Source organism: Euprymna scolopes, chromosome 14 (genome assembly GCF_053919585.1).
Source record: "Euprymna scolopes isolate OS-2025 chromosome 14, ASM5391958v1, whole genome shotgun sequence".
NCBI lineage: Eukaryota > Metazoa > Mollusca > Cephalopoda > Sepiida > Sepiolidae > Euprymna > Euprymna scolopes.
The window spans coordinates 69,262,949-69,273,050 of record NC_136495.1 but is presented as its reverse complement, the minus strand read 5'-3'; the positions used below and the strand labels follow the sequence as shown (position 1 = coordinate 69,273,050).

At 31.2% G+C, this 10,102-nt stretch overlaps 1 long non-coding RNA gene across 1 annotated transcript in view; it reads left to right on the top strand.

Annotated features, from left to right (window-relative positions):
• LOC145293062 (uncharacterized) overlaps nucleotides 1-6,203 on the top strand; it is a 21,004-nt gene extending 14,801 nt beyond the window's left edge. The window contains exon 3 of the long non-coding RNA XR_013869650.1: nucleotides 4,279-6,203. This is a non-coding gene — a long non-coding RNA (uncharacterized LOC145293062). The remainder of the gene's footprint in view (nucleotides 1-4,278) is intronic.
• The last annotated feature ends 3,899 nt before the right edge of the window (nucleotides 6,204-10,102 follow it).

Genomic DNA, 10,102 nt, shown 5'->3' with positions numbered 1-10,102 from the left:
GGCATAAACTGGCCTACAACCAAAGTTAAGTGCGTGATTCTTAACTTAAGCCAGAAGTTCATTTCTACAAGTCAATTTTTTGATTGTCATTGCTAAATTTGAACACTTTTCACTTCCTGTCGCGTCATAGCATAGCGGTAAAATGTCAGGTTTTCTTTCACTTTCTTTTCCTCCTGAGTTCAAGCCAGCCTTCCTACTACCACCTTTTTTTTTTGCTCAGCACACACCTCCAAACACCCAGGCAACGTCGGGCACCCCTGCTAGTCAAAGGCTTTTTGCATCTGGGTTCTCACGTCGGTTAAATTCCAGTAATATCTAAGATTCATAAACGGACATCATCTCTATTTTTTTTTTACAAGTTTAAAAAAAATCCCTTGTTTTGAGTGTTTGTCTTTTTCGTATAAAGCAAAACTATTTGAATGCAAATTACAGCTCGACAGCCTGCGGTGTCTATCCTTGCACTGCACGAAATTGAGATTAGTTCTCGGTCAATGGAGGGGGAAATCTTGCTATATTTAGAAAATTTCATTTTTAAGCAAATATTGTGCCACATTTTGTTTTTGTGGAAAAACAAATACCGACAGAAAGCACCAAGCTAACCTGACCCTCAGCCAGTTTTAAAAGTAACGTTCATTTCTTAACTTAATTGCCAACTCATTGAATTCAATATCCATCCCCTTTTCCTAATGGTTAGCGAGGAAGACTAATTACTCTACGTTTTCGAATTCAATCCCACTTCTCTCTCTATCTTTTTTTATTTTTTATTTCAATTCACTATCCTCTTTGGCCTAATGGTTAGCGGTGAAAACTAATTAACCACCTCTCTCTCTATCTTTTTTTTTAATTTAACCATGTGGAAGCTATTCTTAACATCACTTATGCCAATATCCCCCACCCGAGTAATGCCGGGTACTCCTGCTACTCTTTATGCATAATTGTTTGAACTTTTGCCTATCAGGAACGTAGCTGTCATATCAAATGATTTTATTATATAACCAAAATTTATCTGGACCAAGTAAAAAACAGATACCGTGTAGCAGAAGATGAAGACTGGGGTACATTTCAAGTGACACTGGTTGTCTGCCTTTGACATTGCCATTGGTTGTTTGTAAATACCAGACATGGTTGAATGTTTGTGAGCAAAATATTTTTTTTATTTATTTTTATTATAATTATTGTTATTAGTTTTATTAAAAAGTTCTGTAAATATATTTAAAAAAACGCACCGAGAAAGACACCCATTTATTTAAATATATTTTGCTTAAATACGTTTGTTTTGTTACTTACATTAAAAAGTTTTGCTTAAATAGAAAATAAATTTTTTTAGTCCTTAAAAGTTTTGTAAATATTTAATATTACAAAAATGTTTTCTCTTTTAAATCTTAAAAAGTTTTGTAAATATATTTTTAAAAATCTTGCTCACTAACATTCGACCATGTCTGCTCTTTGGCGTATTTACAAACAACCAACAGCAATGTCAAGGTCGAACAACCGGTGTCACTTGAAATCTACACCAATCTTTATCTTCTGCTACAGGGTATCTATTCTTTACTTGATTCATTTATTTGATTTTATTGCCTTTTTATCTATACTCAACCAACCTTTTTTTATCTCCATGCTGGTGTCCAAGTGAAAAATTCTAAAATTTAATAAAATTACATAGAAGGCTTCATTCCTGAACAAATTGGATGCTATTTTTGGATTCATCAAGTCAGGAAAACTTACCTGGGTGAATTTACAGGGTCACATAATGTTTCAAAGTTGCAACCTTGGTTGAAGTGAGTGTTCCTAATGATGGAGGTCTGAACAGAGTTGAAAGGGAGAAACAGCAAATATCAAGGTCTCACGTATTGTATGAAAAGCAACTGGAATATTAAAGAGATATCAATCATACCAGTCATTATGGGTGCCACATGGCTTATAATGAAGAACCTTAAGTCCTATCTAACTAATATTCCTAGTGAACCAAGTGCAAAAGAGATCCAGACAATTGCACTTAAGGGAACAACTAGGATACTATAAAGAGCTCTCGGTTGGTTTCAATAAAAAGCAGGGCAATATTGGCAGCTGGTTTGGCTGCCCCATACCCAGCATTACAATCTTCAAAGGAAGAAAATTAAAAACAAAAAAATATTCAAGAAAATGTAATCATTATAATATTGCTCTAACGATGTTTCAGGCGATTTATACAAAATAGAAAATGCCTTAAATCCATAACCACTTGAAGTTACATGCTCAAATCTTCTGGATTTATTAGTATTAGTACATCTGTTGTACAAGTTACAGCAAAATTTAATTTTTGCATTATGTAACATAAAATTACAATCTATAATATAAATCTCAAATGTCGGTTTGTGTGTGAGTGCATGTATGTGTGTCTACTAAAAACTTTTATCAGCCACATCAGACCAGGTCAAACGTGGCACCATTTGAAAGAGCGATCCCTCGGCCACATAATATGTGAAAAGTAGAAAAAATGGTCAGTTATTTTGTATAGAAATAAAGTTGTAAACAAAGGGAAGGTCAGTAAAATTGTCTCTTTCTAAATGGCTTCAAAGACTGTGCATGCATCAAGCATCAAAAATTTTCCAACGTTATTTTTGCAATCAGCATTGTGGGCCAGTGGATTAGAAGATTGTCTCATAAGCTTTAGTTTTGATGTTTGCGTACATGTAATGTGTATTTTTTGGGAAGCATTTAATTAAAACAAAAACACAATTTCTCTATTTCAATTTTTTTATCAGAGGTTTAAGTAAACTGAAGGTTAAGTTTTTATTTAAAAGAAATAAAAATTCCAATACAATAACAAACTTTCAATCATTTATATATTTTTTTTACTGTTTTAACATTTATCAGCAGTTAACTTATTTTTATAATGATTATTTCGGTTAAAACAAATTCTACTTTATTTTTCAAAATGAATTATTTTCAGTATGTTTTGTTGCAACAGACCACGATGAGAAATCTTTCTACACTGAGACTGCATTAAAGAAATTCGCTTAAACTAGTATATAGTCATCAAAAAGTGCTCAGTATTCTGAGAATTGCTTCTTCGCATCTCTTCTGCCAAATAATTTGGTTGGGAGGTTTTCACACGCGTCTTTTTTTTGGGGGGGGCAATTACATTTTTGTGTTTTTTTTAATTTTTGAAATTGTTGTGGGGGTAACAATAGAGTAAGCAGCTGTGTTCAAACCGAACTTCATGTCCACCTGGGCACTGCTTGGTATCCATGCTAGTATATACATAAATTACATAAGGTTAAACTGTTTCTTAGCTTGTTTCTAAATATATGAAATTTTTTCGTTTATCAACACATCATTCTTTTTCAACTATGAAGGGAAGGTCTACTCATTGGAAAGTAGACATATACAAAATCCATTTCATTGCAAAACAGAAACTAAATCCCTGATAACGTTACTCATTTTTGTTTTTGTTTTTCAGTAAAGACCATTGCTATATTCTAGAAAACAAATTGCAGTTATAGAATATGTAAATAAGTTAACTTGCTTTAGTTTTTCATGTCATAAATACAAATTAAAGAATGTGTGAATGCAATCTTTCACGAAAAATACCCGTCTGGCTGAAACCACTGTCAATAATTCCCCCACTCTTTGTCTGTGCCTAAATCAAAACGTAGATTCCATGAACAAAGCTTCTTTCTTAGAACTCCACGCATGTGGCACTCACTTTAGTAATCCAATTTACCAAATTTCCATTACTAACGATTACTACAATATTTTCCCATTGACTACTGTATACTCTATAACCTTTATCCTCGAGTGGCTGCCAGACATTGATAAGTGGTGACTCCTATGTAAAAACAATGTATGATTTTTTTTTCCAATTCTCACATTTTTTTTATTGTCAAGCGATATTAATTCATTAAAAAATGAAGACTAAAATGAAATTCCAGAATGTTTTGTATGATTGCGTATGAAAGTATATTTTTTAATCTCTTTAAAAAATCTCTTTACATGCTGTCTTTTCAACTGATGACACTACTATTCATGTTTAGTTCATGTATAAAATTTCAAAAATTCAATGTTTACTTTAGAGTCAATTGTGGACAAAATAGATTTTAATTATTTAAAACATTATCATTGATTTTTTTTAAAGTCTTAGTTTTCATTATTGAACTTCATGGTAATAATGTTACAGTTTCAATAAAATAAAGTTTTAAAGAAAAAAATTGGTATTAATATGCTTGTGCACATCAGATATAATTTATTTTATATTTTATTTTTATTTTTTAACTAAAATATATTATTCATTTTCAGGGATAATTGGGCAAAAACCAAATAATTTATGAACATAAACAGAAAAGCATTGCTACTCATCTGAAGAATATAGAACAAAACATTCGACAAAAATCTCATTTACAAATAATGATGCAAAGCTATTTATGTGAGATTTGTGACTCAGTATTTGCAGATGGATCAAAGCTAGAAATACACATAAAAAGTCATACTGGAGAAAAAGATTATTCTTGCGAAGTGTGTGCCTCATCATTTACAAGAAAATCGACCCTAAAAATACACATGCGAACACATACAGGAGAAAAACCGTATTCTTGCCAAGTGTGCAGATCATCATTTTCACAGGCATCCACATTAAAAATACACGTGCTTACACACACTGGTGAAAAACCTTATTCTTGTGAAATTTGTAACTCAGAATTTTCACAGAAGACAAATTTTAAAAGGCATATGCTAACACACAATCGAATAAAACCTTATTCTTGCAAAGTTTGTGGTTTATCATTCACAAGGACAGAGACATTAAAAATACACACGCAAACACACACTGGGGATAATCGTATCAATTGTGAAGTGTGTGGATCATCATTTTCATGGCTATCATCCTTAAAGAAACATATGAAAACACACAATGTAGAAAAAACACTTACTTGTGAAGTGTGTGGATTCTCGTTTGCATATAGATCAATCTTAAACAGACATATGCAACTACACACAGGAGAAAAACCTTATTCTTGTGAAGTGTGTGGCTCATCATTTGCACAGAAATCATACCTAAAACTGCACATGTCAACGCACGCTGATACAGAACCTTATTCATGTGATGTTTGTGGTTTATCCTATGCATGGAAAACCACATTAAAAAAACATCTGAGAACACATATTGGAGTAAAACCTTATTCTTGCAAAGATTGTGGCTTATCTTTCGCAAATACATCAGCATTTAAATTACACATGCGAACACATATAAGACAAAAACCTTTTCATTGTGAAGTTTGTGATTCATCATTTGCATATGAATCGAAGTTAATAAGGCACAAACGAATTCATACTGGAGAAAAACCTTTTTCTTGTGAAGAGTGTGGTTCATCATTTGGAGAGAGATCAAAATTAAACAGACACATGCAAACACACACTGAAGTAAAACCTTTTTCTTGTGAAGTTTGTGACTTATCATTTAAAATGTTGTCAAACTTAAAGGTTCACATGCGGATACATACTGGAGAAAAACCATATTCTTGTGAAGAATGTGGCACATCATTTACGCAAAAACAAAATTTAAAAACGCACGTTGAAATACATAACAGAGAAAAACCTTATTCTTGTGAAGTGTGCAATGAAGCATTTTCACAAAAGGTACATTTGAAAACACACATGAAAACGCATCCACAATCGCATATAAAGAAATGCTTAAAATCTTCAAAGGATTCTTCAGTTGCAGTCTTTGAAGTAGCAAATGAATGTATGACATCCAATAAGATGCTCCATCCCGAACAAAAACAAAATAAGAAACTTAAAAGAACAGGAGAAGCACGTTATCTCATTAAGCCATTAAAAATAAAAGCAACCTAATGTCTAGATGTGCACGTTTCTTAGCAATGGTCAACACACTGTCAGCCACAACATAGTATATTGATACCTACACTGGAAGTTCTTCAGTCAAATGCAGTTTGTCAGATCGCCTAACATGTGAAAGCATGAACCTTCACCCATAGCATAAAATGGAAAGGTGATAGTGTTTATAACAAATACTTTTAGGCGGGCAGGTACATAAAAGGCAGGTACATCAAACCAGACATTGTCTTATGGGACAAACCCGAAAACATTGCTCTCAGCATTGATGTAACTGTCCTGGTTAACAATTATAGAGCTGAATGCAAAAAGATAGCTGGATATCATGATCCTAAAAACAGCAATAAATGCATAGTCGAATGAAAAAAAATAAATACATAAATACAATCTTTGGAAAACCAAACTGTAGGGAAGTACAAATAGCAGTCCTAAAAAGGGACATCTACCCTTAAAAAGCCTTAGCATATAGATAGCAAAATCAAAGTTTTAGGCCTCAAATAAAAAAAATGGTTAAATATAGCAATGGGTAGAATGTCACAAAGAACAAATATGCACTGTTCATGCTAAGTTGTCAGAAAAACAAGAAGGTGTGCAAACTAGTCATTCGACATTGTGAACATTGATACAAAACAGAGGGTCTTGTTTTTTTTTTCAGTGCAAGTAACTCCATTATTAAAGAATATAAACTATGATACAGAAAAGTTGAGAATCTTTCTTAGCAGATATATCATCTTTATGGAACCAACTTTCATAGGTAAAAGGGATGAGGGAATGATTAGGATAACTCCAGATCAGTATCAGTCTTCGAGTTCTAAAAAAATTTAATGAATGATAGTAATGGAAAGTAAATTGTATTCTCTGCATGCTAATAGATCATAGACCTTTACACTTATATAATAGACAGAAAGTTATTAGTAATAAGTGGGTGTCCACATGAAACATAGAATGCTAAGCAAGATATGAAACAATGTGAAGTTGAACTGATGTTTTTTTTTTCATTTTTGGTGTATTCTGAAACTAGCAGTGACCAAAATCGTAGTTGTATACCCCAGCTTTAATCAAGGTGATTGATATCCCCCATCGATATATTCATAACAGAAATTGGACTCTATGGTGAGTAGCTGATCACAGAAGCAGGGAATAATTCATTCATCATTTCTTATGGAAAGCAAATTAAAAACAAAGCAACACAATTGCATGGGAAGCACTTGTATTACTTGGTAGGTTATCAGGTAGACATGATGTCTTGCTAAAAAATGTTCTTTGTTACATTACTAAATAATAAATAAGGACCTCCAGTTTATAAAAATCTTGTCACAATTGAAAAATGACAGATATAGAATAGCTAGACAAATGGTAAAGACAACTATTGGTTTGTTTAAGTAAATAGATTGTTAATGACACATAAACAGGAGATGAAGGCTGCTTGAATAAGGCATTATGAAAAAATAATTGAATTCTGAATATTTGAAAAAATGAGGAAACCTAAAAGTTGCAGAAGACGTATCTGCTCCATCTATAAGAATTGAGAGAAATGGCAGGGAAAGCTGCAAGATGAAGATGAGTAAAGTTGGACGATCCTCATGCATTATTGCACAAATCTTGAAAGCTTGGAGTGGAAAACACTGGAAACTATTAAAATGATCGATTATTATGATGAAATTATAATAGGCGATTATTATGATTGCTAAAAGTATAATTGTTAGATAAAAATATTTTATTGGAGTATTTACACTTAATAGTTCCCAGAAATGTTAGTTTGATATTAATTTGGGGGATGGAATATAAGTTCATGTTCATTTTTTTATTTGTTTCTCACCGATAATTTATATACAAAATACGAATTTAGGAAAAATCGTACCCAAAAATCTCGTCCATTTTTGCTAGTTAGGAAAACTGGTCCATTATTGAATAAATATCGATTGAAAACACATTTTATGACCGTTCTTGAAAGAGGAAATTGGTTTTAAAATCCCACAATATTTTTTTTTATATATTTTTACTTACTGTTGTTTAAAAAAATAAAATCGATTTTTCTGTTGTCGTTTTCTATCTAGCTGTGTACGAAACAAAAAAAAAAGAAAACATTTCTAGTATTATCAAATAATAAAACATTAATTTTATTAAGAAAAATTAATTTTCTTTTAACACTTGTGTTCATAAAAAGACAAAAGACACTCTCTGCAGTAGGCAGACGGCGGTTCACTAAACTGTCGCCAGGTTGCGCTTCTCGGTCAAAAACATTTAAATTATTATTTTGTTGCCCCTTCAAATTTGCTTTAATTCAAAAAAATATTTCATTTAAATTATTTATTTGCTCGAGAAAAAAAGGAGCTATTTTCCTTCATAAACTCCAATGTTGCTTTCATTAAAAAATTGTTTTATTAAAATTATATTTTCTTATGCAGACTTAAATAAATGTTTTTACAATTATATATTGAGACATTTTTATACAATAAATGTTTTGGTTTTCAAATATTTTTCTGTTTGGGAAAAAAGTCTTGTTTGTCATTTATTTGCCACATTATTTTTTGACCAAGAAGAAATTGGACTTACTAACAATTGCGTCCATCTGTGCACAGCAGACTTTTAAACAAAAAAAAGTTCGGTCAATATCAAGTTTCTTTCCAACTCCACCAAAAAATGACTTTAATAAATTTTCGGAGGTACTGAAAATGAATATCACATTTAAATTTGGGGCAGATAAGTAGTTAGCATGATATGACGAAATTACTTTTTCAAAAAGTGGGTGATCACTTTTCCATGTAAATTTCACTTAAATTGAGCACCCGCTTTCTGGCTACCTAGTAAGGACATTTTTATTTGTTTGTTTATTAGCTAAAATGTTTTTGCTTGTTTTTTCTGCTTTCATCTTTCAATAAAGACACAAGGAAATTGAAAAACAAAAATAAAGAAAAATCTGTCTACAGGTAGTGTAATTCCTTATGTTATGGTGACCATTTCTATACACTCAAGCACACATATTTTTGCCGAAAACAAGTAGTTTTCCTAATATTAAGCAATGTAATTTCATATGTTATGAGTGGTGGCCATTTCTGTACATGCAAGCACATGAATATTTTTGGCGAAAAACAACTTGTTTTTCATATAATTTTTAAATTAGCTGAAAACTACTTGTTTTTCATCTAATTTTAAATTGTTCGCCAAAGATTACACAATGGTAGAAGGTTCGTTTATTTTTTGCGCATAGCGTAGATGTAGCATAAAAATTTGTTTTCATGGTCTAAAGAAATTACTGAGTGGCCAGAAAGTGGGTGCTCAGTTTATTTTAAATTTAAATGGGAAAGTGATCCCCCATTTTTGAAAAAGTAATTTCTTCATATCATGAAAAGTCCTTATCTACTCCGAATTTAAATGTGATATTCGTTTTCAGCATCCCCGAAAACCTAGAAAAGTTGTCATTTTAAAGTTTTTTTGGTGTGTTGGAAAGAAACTTGACATTGACCAAAATTTCTTATAATAAAACAAATATTTTATTCAAAATACTTAATTTACTATTAACACCGACATAATTTAATAAATTATTTTATATAATTTAATATTCGATAATACAAGAAGTGTTTTCTTTTTTTGTTTTGTAATAAAACAAGAATTATTTTAACTAAATTAATTCTTCTGAATAAAATGTTTGCTTTCTTTGATAATACATAAGTGTTTTCTTTTCTTTTTTGTTTCGTAAAAAGTGTAAAACTAAAGTATTTTTCAAAATAAATATATGGTTTCGCATTTTCATGTCTTGACTTCGTGATCAAGTTTATTTTTTAAACGAGTAAACAAATAAAAATAATTTTTTTAAATATTCTGGGGGTGCGCAGTCACCTTTAAAAACAATATCTCCTTCAAGAACAATCATGAAATGTGTTTTCAATCGCACTTTATACACTAATGTACCAGTTTTCCTAGCTAGCTAAAATGGACCAGTGTTCCAGAGACGAGTTTTTCAGACACTTTTTATATAGTAAAATAATCAATTTTGCATGAAAATATGTGGTTAAATATGAAACGAAATATAAGGAAAACATTTTAATAAAATATATGTTCAATTAATTAAAAAAAATACTAAGCACTTACATTTTTGTTTGCAGGCACATTTTCAGTCTCGATTTGTGTATTTGTGTCTGTGTTATCATTGGAAAGAATATAATATTAATGGCAAAATTGCTTCAGTTATAACCATGAGTCGTTTATTACTCAATTCCAGTTTATGGCCTTTATCAGCATATTGAAAATTTGCGTTTATAGCAAGTAAACA